Raw genomic sequence first — 23,649 nt, forward strand, 5'->3', positions numbered from 1 at the left:
TCAAGTGATCATCACAGAATTATAGGGGTTGGAAGGGACATCTAGTCTAATCCCCCTGCCAAAGCAGGCAATGTGTTATTATTCTATCTAATCTGTGATAGTTTAGATCAGATAATATTATTGGTTATCACTCCTAAAATTAGAGCTGAACTGTATAACTTAATTGCAGTACATAGTTTTCAGTTCTAACAAGACTTTGTACGATCTCCAGAGTTTTTGCAACATGATTTGTATTAATTATCTTCTATCTCCACTCTTCCCCCAAAAAAACAACAGATGACATAAGTTTTGACATTTGCTGCAAAGCTATCAACATCAGGAAGTACACTCAAGAAACAATCAATCTTGAAAAAAATAGATTTTTTTTAGAATGTTTTTTTCCGCTGCAAATAAGAATTACTAGTTAAAGAAAGCAAAGATACCCAAGGGCAAAGAGGAGCTTTGGACCAACAGAGCCTGACAGATGCATGTAGCTATAAAGATTTTTATAATTCTCAAGAGGGAGCTCTAAGTATTACCTCACTCGGGGGCTATCAAGGGACACAGTTTTAATATTAATAATCAGTTACTTATACCAAAGATGTTTAAAGTAGTTATGTTTATCAATCCATTCTTTCCAGCAAATTTCTGACTAGGGAATTGCAAATGCTACTCTTAGATCAGACACAGGGTAGTGCTGACATGAGGAAAAACAGTTACTTTCTGTCTGGAACACTTTATGAAAATACTCATGGTTTTAATCTCAGAATGTCAGCTCGACTTCTCTTTCATAGTGTAAAGGAACTGCTTACTAAAAAGAGAAAAAGGTTTGCTTTAGTGTAAGAGAGACAGTCACAGATTGTGACAAACTGTCTTACCTAAGGAACAGTCAAATAAACTAATTTTGTTGCAATGGGGAAAAAAGAAAACTTCTGAGTACACATTCAGTGAGCAGAACTGACTTGACGCTCTGAATTTTTAAAAAGTAAAACACTGATGAAACTCTGTTTAACCTGTAGCACACTTCCAAAAAAATTATTATTTTCCTCTGGTACATTTCAGTTCTGTCAGATCAACAGTTGCTGGCAGAGAACTGTCCCATCTATCAGGAATTCCATGTGCCATTACGTCTTAAATGCAATATAGCACAGTTGTGTAAGTGATGCTAACGTATTTATAATTGTGCCTCATAAGTGTCCTGTAACTGATGAGTCTTTAATCATTTCCCAGCTGTAGCAGACAAGAAAAAAATTTCACCATATTACATCATACCATATTATATCTTAACAGTGAATATATTCAAATTATTCAACTCGTTTCACAATTAAAATATGAAACCAAAATCATAATTATTAATGCAGAATTTTTTCTAATTACAAGGGAAAGAAACATCGATGGCAAGAAAGTGGGAAAAATCCCATGCAACAGAACCAGAGAAAATCCCAAAAGTAACTCAAAAAACTTTATTCTCTAGGGGCCTACGAAAACGGTAAGTCTTAAATCACAGAGTGCAGCTGAAACAAACTTTGTATTTATACATAACGTTTTCAAGTCTTTGTTAATTGAATTATTACCAGTAACAGCACTTGATGAAATGAGTAGTAGCTCTACAACGCTACATTTCAGATAAAGGACACTAAAAGTACTGAAATCCAAGAAAACTCCACTACTTCCTCATATCACATGACCAAGATGAGAAAACAAAACTATTAACACCAATTAAAACAGTCTGTAGTGCAGAATGATCATTAATCTCAACTGACATTAGCCTGAAATTCACATGTTTACCAAAAGTGGAACAAGTCCCCAGGCACGATGGGGAACCTACAGGCATTGCTGATATTTTTAGCTTCAAGCATTTTAATTAGAAAGTGGTGCTTTTACCATAAATATTTAGAAACATTGCAGCAGAGCTGACTTCTTTTTTAAAAATAAACACATTTTGGCTATTTGCTTTCACCCTCAAAGTTTAACTGCTCCACTTGTATTTTTGCATCCAAATTCTCAAATGTCTGGGAAAAAAATTAAACTACAGTTGCAGTTAAGATTTTTTCAAGTCTTCCAGTGAATTGCATTTAAACTGAGTTTTGTTCCTCAGCCTCATCTACTACTACTGTGTTAACTGAGATTAGCACAGAATTTCTTCCCTTGTCTTCTCTATAGCCTGAATAGACATAGTTGTAATAAAATACTTCCACATCACTGTGAAAAAATTGATTTGTTTTTTACAGCCCCAACATACAAATGCACTTATAGCCTACTGGAGTATTAAAGATTAAAAAAAAAAAAAAAAAAGAAAATCAATATATACATAACAGCCAATATCACAAGTGCAAATTCAATCTATAAAACACATTTTTATCTTTGCATGGTATTTTATTTTCAATTCTTTAAACATTTTCACAGTGACTGCAGATCACTGATAAAAATGAACATCAATTCACAGCTGCTACGTTCTAAATGAAAGAAGGGCTCCTGCTATTTCCCTAGACAGTTAATGAATTGTTCTGTTGGTCTGACACGGTTTGAGAAGAAATGTTAAACTGTGTAATGTCACAAGTTTAAAGGCATGCAAAACTTATCCATCACAGATGAGATGTAGGATTGGCCTTCTCTGAAATACGGGAAAGGCACATTCTTCCCCTAAATAAATTAATGAAGGATAATAGCTGTCACGAGGTCTTAGACCACCAACCTGAGCTATCAAATAATTTTTAAGGGATTGAACTGTAAACGGCAACTTGCTAAAAAGACTGAGCTGGTAGGATCTGCTAAGTATTTAAGGAAGCATCACTAGCATCTGTACGGCCAGCAGTCTGCTTTTAGAAAGCTGCAACTTTGGATTCCACCAGTTCAGTTTTAATGCCTGGTGCTAGTTGTGACTGTGACCTCCCCACAGCATAATCCACTTCCCCCTCATTGCCTGGCATGTATCCAATCATCTGATAAAGCAATACATAAGTATCTGAGATCATATGTCAATTTTCATATTTGAATGATGACCCGATGAAAAATGGACACCCATTATCCTCTGAAATCTGTACAATAGTGATAACTTTGTGAAAAGAGTTCTGGTGATACTAAAAGTGTGTAGAAGATACAGACATGCCACGGCTTTTTCTTATTATAGGCTTCTAAGTTTTAGGTGGATAGTGTTAGGATTATCCTGTCTTAAGTTTCATATGATACTGTTTCTCCTCCTTATCAATAATGTTTCATCTTCACAGGAAAGCCTCACTGAAACATATTGTCTGACCCCATCTTCAGATCAATTCTGAAATTTGAAGATTGGGATTACCCTTATAGCTTTTTTTTTGAAATGAGTTTGTGCTATGGCACATTTTAGCCTAAAATAATTACAAGATCTAAAAATGTCTAAAAATATTCAGCAAGATGCTGCTTAAAACTGAGTTAAAACTAAATCCATCTGGAAATTGCCAAGTTCTAAAGTTTGAAATATGTCAATGCATTAAGCAGCTTGATGAAAAAAAGAAGTGTTATATTTTCATTAAATACATGCTTTTATTAAATAAATACCTTCATTTCATTAGGAAAAAATGATAAAAGATTTCAATTTTTTTTCTAAACGAAGCATTTACAACGTATTTAAGAAATGCAATCATAGATTAAAATGGGAAAAAAAGAAAAGATACAGTATTGGCTCCTCTACTAACAGCATTAGATCCCCAATTATCATTTATTCTTCTCTCTCTCCTCCCTCCTGTGCTGGGAGATCAAGCATGCCTGAAGCAGGAGATGATGCTCTTTGCTTTCCTTGCTCTGTAATCTGAGCACCACCAGAAACATGCTCCATTTTGATTTAACCAAGAGCAATAACATTTTCTTCTGTGTTATCACAGGGATTGGGAGCGTCTGTCTCCTCATTTTGCAGAAGGCAAAGAGGATCATACCTGCCACATTAGGAGGGCAGAGGTCAAGGGAAGATTAAAAAAGGGAAGAATAAATAAGCCTTTGAATACATCTTCAATTATTTTCTGGATCAAAAGTAATGTTTTGAAAACAGCATTTAGATTGGGGAGGAGTACTTTTGAACAAGGATACCCAGCAGATAAGTAATGCAAGCCACCACTAAGGGATTCCCTTTGTGTGACCTCAACATAGGGATTATTACAATCAGGCTGATTAGTACAAGACTGCAGTTACAAATACTAGTGTCTAGTGGTAGGGAGCTTGGACAATTATTTTGGCCCTTTTCCTTATTTTGCTGCAGTTTGTGTGCTGGGTGTTTTTTGGTTTTTTTAAGACTTTTTTTCCCAGTCATTTACAACTTGTTATTGATTTTTACTCCATGCCCCCTGCACATATCTTTCAGTCTCATACATGTACTATAGTCATGCAATCACTGACAAGCTAGCTGTTGTCTTCAGCACTGAGAAATGTCATGATGTATCAGCGTGTCCTAAAAGAGCATAAGGAGAAGAACTTTTGCTATTAAAGCAATGACATGCAATATAAAATCAACAGTTCACCAGCACTGCATTCCAGAACTGAAGTCAGGGCCAGGTTTTAAGTCAGGATATTGCCCTTTTGCACTGCGTAGGTTAAAAAGCAACTTTACCTATGTCATTCTTCATAAAAACTCCCTTTCACAAAACACAACTAATTACAACAGTGTTCTGAATGAGCCTCTCACCAGACAGGACTGACACGCATTAAATTCAAGGTCACATTACTGTAGCATTGCTGATATATGTCTGTTAAGATCAGTAAAACTGTGGCCACAAACTGCATCAAAGGTGGAGAATGGCTTTGCAAATAGGGAAACAAAACCAACTCCACAACAGCTCTTCCCTGCATTAGAGGAAAGTAAAATTGTCGGTGTTTCGTTGGGAATCTCAAGGAAGAGAACTGCTAAGCAAGTTACTGTGCTGTCTATAGTTTTCTACCTTATCAGTTTGGCACAACGCAGAAAAATCCAATGCAGAAGGAGGAGCACACAGTGTATTAGTTTAAAACCTCCCACACACTCCTGCTAATCATGCCAGACTACTGCTCATAACTTAAATTATTCATTGAGGAAGAATAAAAGTTTAATCAATAAAACCAGGGTCAAGTCACCCATCCTAGAGGTTCTGAAAAAGATGTCTTGAGAGTCAGCTGTAAAATATTGTGTGTTTTGAATGAAACATTAATATCTTCTCATGTTCCTATATTCATTAATAATAATAAACCACAGCCTCACCTGACCTTTGCCTTCACAGTTTTGAAAGAGAGTTTATGAAAATCCTCAGCATCACCAGAGTTCTTTACCACTACTTCAGTACTTACGGTACATTCAGGAATACTTAAGGTTACAAAGATAGCTCTTGATCTTCCTGGGGAGCTATTTGTAAAACATCAGCTATAAGAGAAAAGTTTCAGAAGAGAGTAAAGCACTCATAAAAATAGTCACCACTGCTTAGTTTTTGTCTTCTGTGTCCATACTTAGGCAATACAGTGCCAAACTGCAAACTACATTGAAGATATACCCTCTCATAATTGACAGGGCAGAGGCAGGTATTAAGTTATTCTGTGTTGCTGTAATTATAGTGCAGACCGATCACTCTCCAATTCTGCAAGAAAAGCTGGCAGTTAAAGTCACCACATACAGCAATCATAAGTGCAGTGACAGTCTGCTGTCAAGCAGGCAGGGGCATTCTGGAGACAGATAGCAGAAGTGCCAAATCTAAGACACACGTTCTCTGAATATGTAATAAATCATATTAGCTGTCCGATGCTTCTCCTTGGTTTATTGATTGTGGTTAAAATAAACTAATTAGAATCGTAATCATGATGCATTGAAACAGGAAACAAAGATGTGAGCCATGCAACATGGTTATGAAGTAGTTTTTAGCAGTCAAGCAACAGATCAACTCCATGCTTCTTCACTTGCAAACAAATTAGTGTGGAATGAGTACAGACTGCAGGAGGTTATGGAAGCGTCAAGCAGCAGCATGGCTATCTAAGGGACTGTATGCAGACGCTATTAAGATACCCGTTTGGGCTGCAGTTTCTGGGAGCTGTAACAACTGTTTTGAGATTAAGAAAGCTGATCCCTTCACTGTCCAGACAAACTTCCACTGGCAGGGCAAAGGCAGGAGGTATGGGCATGCTCATGGCTTCTCCACCTCCCACAGACAAGGAGCCAGATTTGAGCATCGTCTATAACCAGCAACACATGCAGGGCAGTCCTCTGCAACAAGAGGACTTGTCCCTGGGAGGCCTGTTCCTAAAGCACCAGTTATGCAGTCATATGTATAGAAGCCCATCCCTTCTCATCTCAAAAATTGATTAAATTCATATCTTACTGTTTTGTAACTTCATCCATCTGTCCATACACTACAACCTGTTCATGAATGGCTCTCTCCAAGGGCCATTGGGCCAATTCTGTTTAATATATTTAGTCAATAAAAATGTGGTTTGGATGAGGGAATTGACTGCAGCCTCAGTAAGTTTGCAGACAACATCAACTTCTGGGGAAGTGTCAATCTGCCTGAGGGTAAGAAGGCTTTACAGAGGGACCTGGACAAGTTGGATTCATGAGCTATGACCAATGGGATGAAGTGCCAGGTCCTGCATTCACAGGCGGCGCTGCAGCTTTGGGGAAGAGTGGCTGGAAATCTGCATGGGGGAGAGGGATCAGAGGTTTTGGCTGACACTTTACTGAACATGAGGCAGCAGTGTGCCCAGGTGGCAAATGGCATCCTGGCTTACATCAGAATAGCCAACAGAACCAGAGAGCTGATCATTCCTCTGTACTCAGCTTGGCTGAGGACACATCTCAGTTACAGTGTTCAATTTTAAGCCCCTCACTACCAGAAAGACATTGAGGCCCTGGAGTGTATCCAGAGAAGGGCATCAAAGCTGGCAAAGGGTCTGAAACATGAGTCTTTTGAAAAGCAGGTGAGAGAACTGGGACTATTCAGTCTGGAGAAAAGAAGGCTCAGGAGAAACCTTATCACTCTCTACAACTACTGGAAAGGAGGTGAGGGCTGGCCTCTTTTCCCAGATAACAGCAATAGGACTACAGGGAATGACCTGAAATGGCATCAGGGGAGTTCAGATGGGATATTAGGAAAAGTCTTCTCTAAAACAATGGTGAGACACTGGAACAGGCTACCCAGGGAGGTGGTTAAGCCATCATCCCTGGAGGTGTTTAGGGAAAGGGTAGATGTAGTACTGAGGGACATGGTTTAGTGGGCAATATTGGTGACAGTTGGACTGTATAAACTCAGAGGTCTTTTCCATCATTAATGATTCTATGATTTAACACATTTCCATGTCACTTTGTCCAGTGGACAATACACAGTCAGCTAACCAAATATACTTGTGCACACTGGGAATACCACAGTAAGTTTAGACAGACATTCAGAACTCCTGAGATTACTCCTAAGAACAGCTAACCCTTTTGAATTTCTAGCACTCAGATGTTTTCAGTCCCCTGACATGAATATTCAAGATGCATAAAATACAAGGCTATCCCAGTGGCAGGTAGAACAGAACAAAAGAATAACTTGAATCTGGAAACAGGTGCCATGCAGCAACCATACAAATTTTTGCGTTTAATAGAATTTGTATTTTGCTGTGAACCAGTGACTGTATTACATCTTCATCTGCTTTTCATGCCAATTTTACACCGACTTAACTCTATTAACTTATCCCTTACCTTTAAATGGCTTATTTCAGATTCACATTAAAGTAGATGAGACAGAAATCAGTCCTTTTTGATGTTGCTTCCTAATATTCTGTTGATGCTGCCACCGACAGCTTAGAATAGTTTATTATTTTATTTAACATGACACTTCATTTTATCTATTAAAAGTAGAATGTGAAAAACATCCAGACTAACACTCAAATTTACCAAAATGTTTTAGAAAATCAGTAATAAATTTAATCTGTGCTAAATGTACATGCAGGGGAATGGTAATATCAATGTTAATCCATTCACACAGTTTTAGTTACGCAACTGTACAAAAAATTCATGTATGCTAATTTTCCTGCAACTGTAATTGCCTGTTTTTAAAAGGTCACAGAATTTAATCTCCCATCTCTCTAACTTAGTTTCATTGCATAAATTAAGACAAGACTTTCCAGTTTTACATTCTTGACCAAAAGACTCATCTGCCATCCACATTTAGATATCCTGAAAAGAAGCTGATTAGTTGAGTGAATCATGTTAACAGCCACTTATCTAGGTAGCTAAGTTGGATCTAAGTAGCTAAGGGAAGACATCAGCATTTGAACTGCTTATTCCACTGCAACATAAATCACAGCAGAGTAGAAGATGGCTGCAAGTAAAGAAACTGGTATGCTGCAAAATAAAAGTGGTGTTAGTATTTCAGATAACTTGTTTAGGCATTAGGTGTGAACTTCAGCGGTTTAATTCTGAGTCAGAAAGGAGTACAAGTAATCCTACCTGAATAGAGTACAGAAAGAGACCAAAAATATTCATGAAAGAATGCCTTTGCTGTGCTTTCTATCCACTCCTGATCACAGTCTTCTTGGAATACAGCAGGTTCTCCTTTTTTCTCCTCAAGTCTTTATAGTGTGGCATGTTTATATGCCCTTCACTAAAAGGCTGGATTGCCTTCATGTGTCAGAGGGAAAATAAAAGAGTTTCCTGTGTAAATTTGATTTATCCCTGGGAACACTGGTACTGGTTATAATCTTCATTCCTCTATGGTGGCTGGTGACAGTTCAACTGACAAAAGGACAATGTGTGGCAAAGGTAATGAGGTCAATTTACTCCAAGAGCAATGAGTCAATGTGAGATAAACATGGTTTTATCAGTATTGCAGTTTGCTTATTTAGTATCAAAATCATAAAATAAACTGTTCTGCATGGGACAGGAAAGACCTCCCTAGAAATACTATTCATGATTTTATAAAGGGGTAGCTGTTGTATAGCACAAAAATCTATTCAGTCTGTATACCTTATTAGATCCAAAATTAATTTAAATAACAAAGATTTACACTTTGACCTTCATCTATAGTATGATATGGTGACTACAGAAAACTAGGAAGAATTAAGAAATTATATTTAAAAAAAAAGTAATATTGATATGCATATCTAGAATTCAAAAGATATATTTTTCATTTTCATACTTTCACATTGGAATTGTTGTCTTTGTGTTAGATAACAGATCTGGAGACTGCAAAGTTGAGGTCAGTGAAGCTACTCTTGCTTTCACTTACCAAACAGGTCAAGATGAACACAAAGACAGCACTCCACAAGCAATTAAGATGAAATTTAAACCTAGCTGAGCTGTGGTTCACTGGTTTTCTCCCCAAACGTAAGAAATTCCATAGGCAAGCATTTAATTAATTGATTTCAATGAGCAAGTCAATTCCTGAGAAAACAAAACAAAATCTTGACAAGTCCAAAACCTTCTGTTATGGTTTTATGATTTTTGTTGTATTATTGATATTCCACATCATAGCATCATGTGGTGATTAATGTTTAACTCCAACATCTTCCAATCTATTTAGGGTATAAATTGATCAAAATATATATGATACCTTATTTAATGTAATGAGAACAAATTATGTTTTGTGTTGTTTTTTTTTTTTTTTGTTACATTACTTCATAGAAGTGGAAAGCTGAGAAACTTGCTATCTTCTTTCCCTCCCTCTCTTTGCTTCATACAGGCAAAATGTTTTCTGGCAGTAATGGGAATGACAACATTATGTGTTTCTAATAATAGAATCTTTTTCAGATTGTACACCAGATGCTGAGCAATTCTAGAAAGTTTCATTTCAGAATGTGTGTGCTTTCTTGAACACAATCTGTAGCCTTTTTCACGTAAGTGTTCTTTAAACAGGTTGAAATCACATTTTCAAAGAGACATCAGGAAGATTTCTACCATCTCTTAAGGTGTCTCCAGTTGGTTATTGAAGTGGACTAGATCAGAGGTACTGCAGTCTCATTAAACTCACTGTGTTCTATTGTAATGCTTTGTTTTGCTCAGCAACTTTACTTCTAAGATTTATTTGTTAAATTGAAACGATACAATTCTGTATTACTTACAGTAAGGAGGACAATTCTGCAGTTCTGGTTGAAGACTGAAAAATGGATGCTACAAGAGGCATAATCATTATGCCAAAATCAAACAAAATTAAACAACTACCACAAGAAAAAAAATCCAAAGACATATAAATATCAACAAAAAATCCCATGTCCCTAAGTATGACTTAAAAGTTCAAGTACTACAGAATTAACTTCCTTTTCTAAAAAGGTCTCTGTAGATTTTTCTTCTTGCATGTAGAAGCCAGGATGTCAGATGTCAGAAATTAAAGGCAAATTGATACAGATGTACAACAAAAAATACTGCTTTCAACTCCTGTTGAGCATTATTTTCATTCGTTGCATTATAAACTTTGTGCATAATTCTTTGTTTTTGTTTTGGAGTGTGTTAAGTATTGAAATTAATAAGGTGGAGGGTGAATGGATTTCCTTTACAACTCAGTCAACTGTTTTTTTCACCCTTTCCCCTCTTTTATTTCTTCATTTCACTGTTAAGAAGATTTTTCAAAAAATTCAATGGTGTTATCCACATCATTTTTTTCCTCATCATACAGAAAGGAGTTATATTAAAAATAATAAATATTCATCAATGTATGAAAAAACGTCAGACACCAGCTGGCACATAGCCATGCTCTAAGATGGCTCTTAAGCCTCAAGAGTTCTGCTTGCAAGCTACAAATTCCAAACAAATGCAGATATTCCCAGTTTCAGAATCACTATGAAACAGATCAGCTGGCTCCAAAGACATTCTGCTTCAAAGAAAGGAGGTACAGGAGAAAGCATAAACATAAAAGAAAGGGAAGTACAAACAGCAGCACAGCAACGAAAAACTTTTCACAGGGTTTCTACTAGAATATGTTTCAGAACATTTGAACTTGAAATCCGTGGTGTATGCATGAGCTCTCAAATCCCACTCCCAATACATTCAGAGCACTCAGACCATACTTACTCAGGCACAAACATTTTAAGTTGAAAAAAGTATGTAGCAATTGCGAGAAGACACACCATGTAACTGTTAACTTGTATTATAATGTAGTGAAAACAAAAGAATCCTGCATCACAGCAAAGATTTCCCTCTCTATTGCAGCAATTATAAGAGTTCCTGAAAGAAGAGTCAATGATTAGACAGAGGATGGACAGAAATATATCTTTGTCCCTAACTCAAATTCCAACCTCCCTACAAAAATACACAGTGGAAAATTACAGATGTATACATCCAAATCACTGCATTAGCAAGTACTTTGTCTAGAGTTTTTCAGCTGTTCCTTAGCACACATTAGTGATCATTGCAAATTTGTTTTCCAATGGAAAACTGAAAATTTAAAAGAGTATTTATCAATAGAATATGCCAGGATCTGGATAAATACTGATGGAAATGAAATATATAGGAGAAAAAAAAACCTTTTTTTTTTTTTCCCTCCAGGTAGTGAGCTAATTGCATCAACCAGGCAGTAAATTTTACAGCTTCACCTTCAACAAAATACTAATGAACCTTCACAAGAGTGCTTTCACAGCAAAAACATAATGCAGCACAGAAAATATCTGCATAAAAAGAAAGTAGGAAATTCAGTTTTGTTTTGAGTGGGGATTTTCAAAGCCCAAAGACCAAGTTTCATTAATATTATTTAGCAATTGGGTATCCAGTTACTCTCTGTGCTTCAAAACAGGAATGGCAAAAAAAATAAAGCTACTTCTACCAAGGAGTACAGATATTTCTCTTGGTAAATACATGTCCGAAGATATGCCTTGAAGACTGAAATGACTGTTCATTCGTAAACAAAGGCTAAGAAGTCAGCCTGCCTTTTGCAGTCTGATTTGCATATTCACTGGGTAAGTTAACACTATTAAAAGGCATATATTGAAATACTAAACTTTGATGTTTTCTGCATGAAAATCTGTGGTATAGCCAGTAATCTGATACTCTTTTATTTGCTTTCCTTTTAGTGATTCTAATTGTTATTTTTATTGGCAGTGTTGGTTTGGTTTTCTTTTGCTTCAGTGAAGGTCCATCTCCTATCAGAAGAACTGAAATGTTTGTAACTAAAAAGCAGCACTCCTGCCTCCCCCAAAAGAAGGCATGGTGAGTAAAAAAAAAAAGAAATGCTACTTTCCTAGTTTACCCTAATTATATGAATACAACACAATGAAGTATGATTTTTCCTATAATCATAAAAAACATATAATACTACACTTTTTGAGAGTAGAGATAAATGTTAGCTTGCTGCAACTGAGAAGATCTGGTATTTTCATTCAGCCATGGAAATGTCCCATGACCAGAAACATATGTTCTGAAAGAAGCAAGGCATTATAAATACTGTGTTGCAAAACATCCATAAAAAATAGATGAGTTACTATGATGACTATTTGAATGGAAGATTTTTATCCACTAAACAAAAATATCAGAGCACTATCAGCTAAGCATGATCCAACCCTGACTACTTCTTCAGGTTTTGTTCCTTTCTTGCAAATGCCACTAGAATAAGGAACTTTTGACTCAGCAGGTTTATCTTGTCACTTATTCTATAGTGTATAAACAAGTAATATTTGCCAAAGAAAGCTGGACTTAGGAATCATGAAAGCAGCTCCTCAACTGGAAATACTTTTTTGGTCAAACTTTGCTGAATAAAACACTTCCTCGGGAAAAGTGTCTTGCAGTATATTCAGAATAATTCTGTAAAATTATCAGATATTTGCAACAATGAAAAGCAAGTTAATTCCTATTGGTTGAGGAAGCAGCAATGTGAACTTATTTAATAACAGTGCAAAATACAAACAGTCATGTAACTCACTGCCTCAGCTAAAGGAGAAAGCAAAGATTTGTTTTGAGATTAGTGAAAAGACAATAGAAAACTGTAAAAATCATTTCCTTTCTCTCATTATGAAATCATGTTCTTATATTAGTCCGGATAGCTACATTTATTTTTAAAGATCAACCATGGCAGGGAAGGAAATAAAGTAAAGTAACTTTAAAAAAAAATCATTACTATTCAAAAATTGTACTACTCTAAAATAGCCAACTATGCTTAAAAACTTCTCTTAGAGCACTACTTCATTAAGGTTGATTTTGTTACACAGTGTCACAAAATTTAGATATTTTTGAAGCCACCTGGACGGAATAGGGATAATGTGACTACAAGAAAATAGTGTAGTAAGGAAACCAAGAAAGAAGTTAGTCAAAGTCAGTAAATAGAACCTGGTATACATTTGAATGTATTTGCATATTGCGGATACATATGTATGTATAAATGGTACACATTAAATGAGATTCAAGACCAGAAATTAATCCACACCTCTCAGCAAATATTTTCTTGGTTTACTCTGTAGCAGTTTTATAAACCAACCAACCAACAAAATGAAACAAACAAACAAACAAAAAAACCCACTACATTGAAAACCAGGAAACAAAAACGATTCACCTCTCCAGCTGTTTTCTAATGGGTACTTGGAGTTTTATCCGTAGCCTTTAAAGATGATTGAACGAAAAGTATTTTTTTTTAATATTTTGATAGGTTAAGAGCTACTATACATTCTTAGACCTTCTGATCTGTCTTTTAAAAAATGAATCGTTAAATGTGTTGAATTTGTACAAAGCCTATGATAATTTTTGCAGCTGATCATTTTGAGCTGTTTCTCACTCTTCTGCAAATGCCCCAGAACTCACAGGTCCAGAAGCCACAATCATTTGGTGCATTAATACATTTTTTTCAAGGCAAAATTAACCAGGACTCATGCACATGAAAACGATCGTTCTCAGCTTTACAATCTGTAGCCTTGAAGGCTTAGGACATAAGTGGAATGTCAAGTCACCCCTCAGAACAACACAGAATTTAATCCACACAAGATCTGAAATATTCCTGCACTGCATATTGTTCAGTGAAACAGCTTGTATTGTCTTGTACAAGACATTTTCTGATATTTTAATTGATACAACAATAGAGAGTAGTTATTCCTACAATTTTTTAAGAGAATTATCAGAGAATACGATGCCTCATTTACTGGATAATAAATGCTCCATCACAGTAATAACTGCAGGGAAGAGTGTGCTTCTGAAATACTTTTATAGCTGGAGAAATGGATTAGAGAGATTACCATTTCATCAAAGTGGCAGAAAAGTTGAGAGGAAATATGGAAGGAAATTTTTGTATAATTTCTGTAGAGTTGCTATTTGTCAGACCCACTGGCATCACACTATATCTTTTCTTCTGATACAATCACATAAAAAAATGTGATGTTTCTCTTTAATATGTATGTTTTATAATCAGAGAAGAGATACATTAGAGAAAGAAGTTGATGTCCTTTTGAATTTACTATCATCTTATAAGAAAGGTGTAGATGATACACTCTTATTTCAATATAAGTTTATAAGCAAGTAGTGGGAGATTTCTTTATCTTCATTAAATTTTCTATAGCAGATTTTTAAGCTACTGGTTTTGAGGTACATGGTCTTTTATATAAATAAGGAACACATCCATACTCAGACATGAAATTCACATACAGAAAATTTGAGTAGTCTGACAACCTTGAAGAAAAATGGTCATCAGCGTGCTTGGACTGCATTCAGGTAAGAACAATATTAATGGATTTTAGAGAAGGCATTCCTATTGACCCACACAACCCTGCAATGAAGTCACTAAAAGAAGAAGGAAAGATCTAGAACAGGAAGATATAGAAGCCAGATCATAAGAGTTTTTGATAGCTACGTTTCCTTGTATGTTTTGTTTTTCCTTAAGCACTCCACCCCCCACCAAGTTTCAAACAGAAAATTTCATTTTCTTTAGAAATACATACCCAAAAAACATAGCAAGCTGTTGGATGATTACCATATGTTCTTCAAAATGAGAATTGAGAAACATCCAGAAGCTTAAACTGGTGGAAATGTTACCTAGTGCTAGTAGCACTGTGTCTATTAAAACTCTGATTGTCTGTGCTTGGGATATAGCTTATGTACAGATGGGAAGATTAGCATATGAGAGGGAAATAACTGAAAAGAAAAAAAGTAACAGAAGTTTAAATACAACACCTCTTCACTAAAAATTCTGAAAATCTCCATATATAACAGCTCACTTGAACAATCAGAGTTCTCACATGCATTTTGGATTGTCTATGCAAAAATGCATATGTACTTCTGAAAACAGGACATCAAAAACAAGACTGCGGTTCCTTTGCAGTCATCCTAATAATAAAAAAGAATTTAAAAATAGCACCATAGAAGCACAATCACTTCTAAATTGTATTTGTCAGAATTTTCTATAACGTGTCATAGGTCTTCAGTTTCCCATTAAAAGGCCACAATGTATTTGTGTTTTGTTTAGTTCTTCTGTGTAATTTAAAACCATTACCTAGCAATTAATGTATGCAGATTATATTATAGTGACAATTCTCTGCAGTGAAATCCATGTTCCCCTGCTGATGTGTTTTCTAGCATGTCTATAATTAAGCAGTTGTTCTCTCCCCACCCTCCTGAAGTATCTAGGTGACTCTGTAGACAGTGTTTATATCTGACTAGTCCCCTTACAGAGGAAGTTTCACTTGCTGCAGCTACAGTTTTCCATTGTCTCTATGACTTGCAATAGAAACCTGGGAGAATGTAGCTCAGACTGACCAAATGGGTGAGACGGGCAACACTGAGAGATGTTCCCTACCCCACGCTCTCAGTGGGATTTCAGTGGAGCTGTCACATCTCTAACACACATTATTAACATGTATGTGTTTAAGATCAATGATTATGTCTGAGGCAAAACCAGAATATGTTCCCACCCTTAATCTATGCATTCTTTTCAATGCCAGAGCTACAGTAGTTATAAAACTGGGCTAAGGCTCAAATGTGATTTGGTTTTTCCTACAGATGAAGTCAATCAAAGGTTTATTTTGGTTAAAGATGAACTGAACCAAATGTAGATGGCTAACAACAAAGTTCACACCAATAAATCTGATTTCCACTGAGCTCTTACACAGAGACGCGAGATTACACACAGAGATTAAACCACACAAACTTTCATAAGGCTTTTTTTGTATTTTACAATTACATACTTTCACATCTACCAACTGGTCTGAATAAACTCATTCCTTGGATCCCTATTTCCTCAAAAGCGCAGAAGCATTCTGCACTGCAACACCATTACCCAACAGTCACCTGAACCAAAGCTGTCAACAGCCAGGAAGCACAGCTGGGCACTCTTAGCACATAGAATTTCATTGACAGGAGCTGCATTTCACTGTCATCCCAGTTAAAGCTCAATCTATTTTTCCAAACAATAGAAAAATTCCCATGGGACAGTGGTCATGCAAAACTTGTTGGGCCTTCCCCTGGCTCCCTCTACCAGAAGCAGGAGCTGCCTGCCTCCAGAGCAGCATAACAGCACCTAACTACCATGGTGAATTCAAATACTGGTCTCATTTTCCACCATGAAACCTATAAAACATGAGCACAGTGCAGAAAGAAACATTTACTGTTGCCGCATATCATTTAGTCTACCAGTGGTCCACTGAGGCATGCAAACATTATTGAATTCTTTGCCAAGACAGCAAAATTGCAATAAATATAACACTGTCAACAGTCTGCATGCTTCAAAAAGGAAAAGAAGCAAAGCTTGAAGTTTTACAATGCATTTCCTAGAAAATAGACTCTATTAAGAGAAATTGACAGCATAAGTTCCAATAGCCAGCAGTTGCCAGCTGGGAGAGCTCTCAGCTACTCCAGATCACCCTCTTGGCAGAATACGACACAGAGAAGGGTTTTGTCTGCCAGGGAGGCAGAAATTTGAGCTTCCTAGTGCAAAGTCACTGCTTGCCATGGAAAACATTTCACTTTTCCCTGTGTGAAATTTCTGTTCTTCAGTGAGATATTTACAAGCATCACACTACTCAGCAGAGTTGCTCACTCCTTAAAGTGTTACTTTTAAGGCTTTGTTTGTCCTTCGGAACCTGGTAAGACAACAGCTGTCTCAATAAGATAAGGTCTCGTTGAATTAAATTATTTTTAATCAAGAGCCACATTTTGGGAAAATCAGCATCTCCAAATTTCTCTATCAAAAGATTACAGTATGCTTTTGCTAAAAAAAACATTAAACACCATAGACCCCAAGACTGAAATTACTTGGTCACTGACAGACCCAGTGTGAACAGTCAATTGTTTATTTCTGTCCTCCTCCCTCAGTGGTGCTGATTGAACTGTGAATATGGCATGATTTCAAACGTATGAGTTGATATTCTTAAAAATAATCAAAACAAAGACAATTTTTCTATTACATTATCTCTTAAAGTCAGACGGCCTCAAGATTTAGAATAGAAAGCATCTGAAACAGTTCTACATTCTCAAAGAAGCAGAGGGCATCTACTTAAATTGGTCCTACTGTCAACAGTGTAGTAATACAAGTAAGCATGGCTTCTTCTGAAATCCTTTAGATCCAATACTTTGCTTTCTCTGTGTGAAAACATTTCCAAGTTTTCATTTAATTACAGACACAGTAGCATTGTTTATGGGATGGTTCATAATAAAGTCATGACTTGTTCAGTTCACGTTGAATGCCAGAAAAAGTAAAACCTGAAGTGAAAAGTCCTCTATTACCATATGTAATTAGCTAGAAGTTTACCATATTCTTATGGGTAGCAACCAATCATCAAGGACTAAACACCAGCTGAGAGAAAAACAGGAAAGCAACTTTGCCCAAAGGGATTATCAGGACCTCACCCTCTATCGGAAACTATGAATAAGATTAAAGGATTATTTAAACAAACTAACAATGGTGGCAAAAAGGTTGAACCGGCTTTCTATAAAGAAAGGTCGGGTAGAATGGCTAGAAATAACACAGTCATGAGCCCAAGGGACAAAAGCCAGAGCACCACAGCCTGCCAGAAGAGATGCACCCAGGAGGATGTCTAGGGAAGGATAGCTAAAACGTTCCAGTCTTGTCTCTGTGAGCAAATAAAATGTGTGAATGATCTGTTGAGGCTATTTTAATAATGTGGTTACTGACTGTAATCTCTTGCTGCAAAGAACTAATAAATGGTTAACCACCTGCTTCTCACTTCTAGGGCATATCAGGTCATGGACATAACGCTATAAAAGTATGTGTGAAGAACACATTGCCCTCATTACATGATCAAACATGTGGATTTTTGAAAAGAGATCATAATGCACAGCTTTCTCCTCTGTACAACCAGGGAGGGATATCCATTGTTGTGAAACTGAATATTCCCTGAAGCATCTATAGGCTGGGGAAAAGGTAAAGAGCTTGGTATCAGGGCAGCTAAAATGGAAGTCCAGAAAATAACAAGAAGAATATCTGAAACAGCATCAGAAAACAAAACATTTCCTTCACACAGAAGTATATAATCTTCAGTCCTCAGTACTGGAGCACTGATGAACACACCATGAATTCAAGTAATTTTTCTGATAGGCTTTTCTTTATGCATTAACAACCAAATAGTTGCCTGTACTTCCACCCATCTGGATGGTTGCACAACATAATGCGACCCTAAAATACTGTACTAAAAAGAGCAAGCCTGACATGCAGAACTAAAAACAGCATTCCGGCAGAAAGCCATGCTTTAAAATATCTATATATATTTTATGCAACCAATACCAAAGCTTTCTTCACACCAATTGATGCACAAAACCAGCAACATGGCTAGTTATCAAAGGTGCCCTTGTTGTGCCAGCTAATCACACTGTGACCCTTTGATTCTGTTAGCAGTGGTTCAAAGCCCGTCAGCATGCTTTCCCTCTGACTGATGATGACAGAATTAAATCATTCCCAACATGCTTAGAACAGAGACATTCTGATTTCACCTTTTGGCAGCCCAAACAGTACCTTGCTCATCTTCCCCAGGGAAATCTTCAGACCACAATTGCCCTTTGTGTTTCTTTCCTATTCCTTTTCTCCCTGCCAGAGTTTAATGACAAAGATGCTGAAAGACAGCAATGTTGCAGGACTTCTGCAGAATTAAAATCTAGGCTCTTAAAGAGGAACAATGTGTTCAGTCAAATGTCCTGACTATTATTCCACAGCAAAGTTAGAGAGCCACTAACATTACAGAAATATCAAACAATACCATTGCAAAGCACTTGTTCGATTACCAGAACTGAATACATTTAAAAACATTCCTTCCTTCCCCACGCATAACTAGCCATGTTTTACAATACAAGATCCAACCACCTTGCACAGAATCTCAACCTACTAAAATAGTGATGAACCTTCAAGAATTTTTTTTTTTTTTTGAGGTAAATAAGAAACCAGGACCATGCTGGTCTACTTCTTCATTTCCCCAAAAATCAGTATGAGAATGACAACGCAAAAGTAAATTGTACATGAACAGTATATCAGACTGACGCACTGCTGGAGGATCTATGCCACTCCCCATCTCTGCAACATCTTAACACGTGCCATCTAAAAGTGATAATTACACGAAACCTAAATCAGGCTGCATTAATGATTTTTTTTTTCTACTAAAATCTATTAAGACCAACTGCAAAAAGAAGAGAGTAACAGGAAAACTTTCTATACAGGCCGTAATGTGGATTCTTCATAGGGTCACTTAAGTATCTCCCCATGTCAAAAGAAGCACACATAGAAAATATGGAAAACAATACAGTAACATGCATTTTCTTGCTACAAACAAGCACTAGAAATTATGAGATAAAGAACATTCCCAGCTAGTAAATAATATCTCGTGTACATTTCAACTGTATCACCTTTTACTACACAGAATGACAATTCTATTAAGAGATGCATCACTGCAAAAATTGCATACACTTAACTCAAACTCTGAATGACAAAAGATTCAGTATAAGCACAATTCATCATTCCGGAGTGATTTCAAGATATGCATTTATTGTGTTTTACCTATGATTCCTTCTTCAGCTCATAACAGACTGAAACTCTAACACTAAAATGAAATAACTTTATTGCGATTCACTTTATTGTGAATTGAAAATACTTGTTTTCCATAGTTATTTGCATAACACAAGGCAATTCACATATCATTATGCTTTCCTATTTATTATAACAAAAAAAAAAAAAACTAGTCTCACATTTTTAGGAATTTTCAATGCTGTTTGAATAAACAAAAAGGAGAATTCAGATTTTATCATGTGATGTTTAATTGGAGGGTTCAGCCATGAAGCCAAAAGAGAGCATGAACAGCAGATATTTTGATTTACTGGCCACCACTCTTATGTCAAATGCTGGGAACTTATTGCACCTACAGAAGACCTCATCAGTTTCATGGAGTTATCCCACAAAATGGTTTGCAGACACTGTTCACCTGAACAGCTGTTTCCATTGGCATTTCAGTCTTCTCTGGAACTGAATGATTAATTCCACTCTAAGGCTGTTATCATTTCAGAAGCATTTCCTGTTCTCAGATGCACGCAGCCCAGGAGTTGGTTTCAAAGCAGTTCTTTTTAATTATTGGCCAAAGACACCAAAGACAAGTTCACATGCTTCTTTGTTCAGTTCTATGCTTTTTCTTTCATTAGATGAATTAGAAGAAAGTCCTTTCTGAGAGTCTTCCAATTCTTCAACATTCTATTTTTTTCTCTTTGCTATGTAGAATCTTAAAGGACAATTTATGCCCTTGCAGATTGTTCGGGTGTTCCCATTCCATCTCAGAGACAGCAGGAGCTTGACTGCTTGGTTTCAGAGACTATACTATCTCCCAAGGAAATGTCAAATTTGTGATCAAATGCATTTTTTTCCAAAGTCAAAATTTCACTTTTATACAAACTGCTTTCTGGAATTCTTGAAACTTTGTAATATAGTTTCAAAAGACAACTTTGATAATGGAATTGGTTTGCTCTCTGCCTACACTGATGTAAATCAAGGGAAAACCCAAATGTAAGTACTCCTTTGGTGTAAATCACATAACTAACAACAGTTTTCAATCAGCAAGAGACATGAGGGAAGCCTCCACAGCACTCAGTTTGCTATGCATTGGATAGCTACGTGCTTACAGCCACATAGGCATGGCTGTTCTGAAGGCTCTCAGACTAGTTCAGAGGGAAAAATGCTTGAGCCATGGGCTACTCATGCCCTGAGGTTTCCATATCTTCTTCCTTTGGGATTCTGACTGTTGGTAGTTTCAACACATCCAATCTGAAGCTTTTCCATATACAGAGTAGGCTTTCTCCATATTTATGTCTCCATGTCTATAAGATGGCTCTACAGTTACTCTATAAATTCACTTTTATACGTGTGCTCTTTTGAAATCAAAAGTTCTGTTACTGAAAGACAGCAAACACCATCTCAGCTCCATCTTTCCTCTGCTAACCAGGATCCTCCTCTTAGGTTGTGCTTCTGTAGAGTGCCTGTACTCCTCTAGCTCATCTTATTTCAGCAAGAACACACACATTCCAAATTGTAACGTTAGCTCATCCCTTTTCTTGGTAACACACTTCAGTTTCAGAAAATTGATCACAGTTATCTCCAGTCTTTAAATCTTTTCCTTATTGTTTCTCTCAAGAAGCTCTGCTGCAGTACATTCACACACATCTTCCACCCTAAAATAATCATGCTTTCCCACAGCTCCAACAAACTGCATCCAGTCATCTTCATTATCACAAGAAGTCCTTGGATCCTCTCCCTTATCTTCAATTGCCATCTTGCAAAGAGCAGGTCACACCAAGCTCCTGCTGAAAAGCCAGAATAATTCCTTTGTTCACACTTTCCTGCTCCAGTTCCTAGAGGTTGCTGACTACTTTTTAAAGGACTGTACTTCAAGTCAGCCCTGATGGCCTATTTAATCTTTACTCTGATCTGAAGAAAGAAGAGTTTCTCATCGTTTGAGCAGCAAAACTTCGGTTTCTCAATAAGAATACAGGCAATGGTAACATACACACTCAAAAACACAAATCCCTAATAAACAGAAATTTCTTTCCTCGCTAGGAGTAGACTGACAGATCTCAGAATAATTGATTAATAATTTTGTCAGTAGAGTATCTTCCTGCTTTCACCAGTATTGGTTAAAGAACTTGAAATCCTTTTTTTTTTTTTTTTTTAAAGCACACAGAAACTTTACCTTAAGGAAAGTATATCAGAGGAACCATTTGTTAGGAAATATACCCTATTTAACGCATATCTTGTCAGACATGGCATACTTCTTAATAGAAATACCACTAGTAAACTACAAGGCATTGAAAGCTTTGATTGAGAATTTGAGTATCACTTAATTGCATGGCAGGACTCTCAAATGAGTAATGATTTTAAATAATAATCAGTTACACATGTTAACATGCTTTTCAAAAAAAAAAAAGAAAAGACTGAGAATGTATATTATCTAGGTAAACATTCTCTGGAGAGAACAGGAAGAACACAAAATTAATTTCTTTCTACTGCAAAATAGGTTAAGTAATAGCCATCTCAACCCTAAAGAAATCCAACCTGCATTTGTATGTGCTATCTTCACTTCTCCAAGGCTGTGATGATACAGTTTAAATATTCTACATATTTATGTCACCATTTGAGATGAGGTGAGATTTAGAAATTTCACTGCTTGTTGATCACGAGTCACGAAGTACCCTAGCACCTAGTATGCAGGACAAAGCTGTATTTCAAGAACTGCTGTTTTGGCTTGCTTGTGGTCTTGAATGGGCTGGGCTAGAAGACAGTGAAAATGTGAAGGGGCGAATGGTGCTGAGAAAGATTTCTCAATGCTACTCAAATATTTTTTTGCTTCGATCAAGCTATACTTTTATACTTCGAGGGACAGATTCTTAAGTTTTTGCCACATACAATTCTTGTCAGATTTTTGTTACAGCTCAGTATTCCTACTGTTCTTATTTATGAAATTTACAGATTTGCACATTTCAAAATAGTTCATGTATTTGTTCATCAGTGAAAGCTGTTCAAAATTCTGACCCAAACAAGCAACAAACTGTGAATGAAAAGCTTTATTTGTGTTGCTTGAAAAACAGCAGGAGGAGGGAAGCTGTGAGTTAGACATATTTTTTTATTCCCTGGCTATTTACTGAAAACTAATTTTAGCTTAAAGTTTCAGATCAGATTTCATTATTGTTAGTGAGGAAAGACATAACACTATTTTCCTTAGTTTCAAGCCTATTTCTTAGAGATAAATTCTAATGGGACTGATGATTCAACACATTCATCTCATTCACTTTACTTTATTCTGAAAGCATATCTCCACTTTTAGAATGGCACACTTCATTTAAGCAACAGAGTAGAAAACAGTGATGATTTATTTCATGGCATAATAGGTAATAAATAGAGAAACTTTTTAAATTACCAGCTGTGGAATACTTCATGAAACATGGTAAAACTCATAGATCAGTACACTGAAGAGTCTGAAAAATCACTCAGTTATGGTCAGTGATATTTAAAGGGAATGTACTCTGAAAGTAATACCACCTATTTATTTCCATGAACTACAACAGAGCACAGTAACACTACTTGGCAGAGCAAATCCTCAGCTACAAGACACTATTTTTCAACACAGAGACCAGCACTAGCTGTGCATTTTTGCTAGCCATGAACAAGAGCCTGCATGCTGTGATTGTACAAATCTACACCGGTGGAGGTGAACCACTGTCACTGCTGCCACTGCTAAAACACACCACCCACCGCCTCACTCAGCTCATGAGCACAAGTTTTGAAACTTGCAGTTTTGAAATTACCAGTGTCTGAATCTCAA

This window comes from Cyrtonyx montezumae, unplaced genomic scaffold (assembly GCF_038088225.1).
Source record: "Cyrtonyx montezumae isolate F1298 unplaced genomic scaffold, pur_monq_1.0 scaffold_1, whole genome shotgun sequence".
In the NCBI taxonomy this organism is placed as follows: Eukaryota; Metazoa; Chordata; class Aves; order Galliformes; family Odontophoridae; genus Cyrtonyx; species Cyrtonyx montezumae.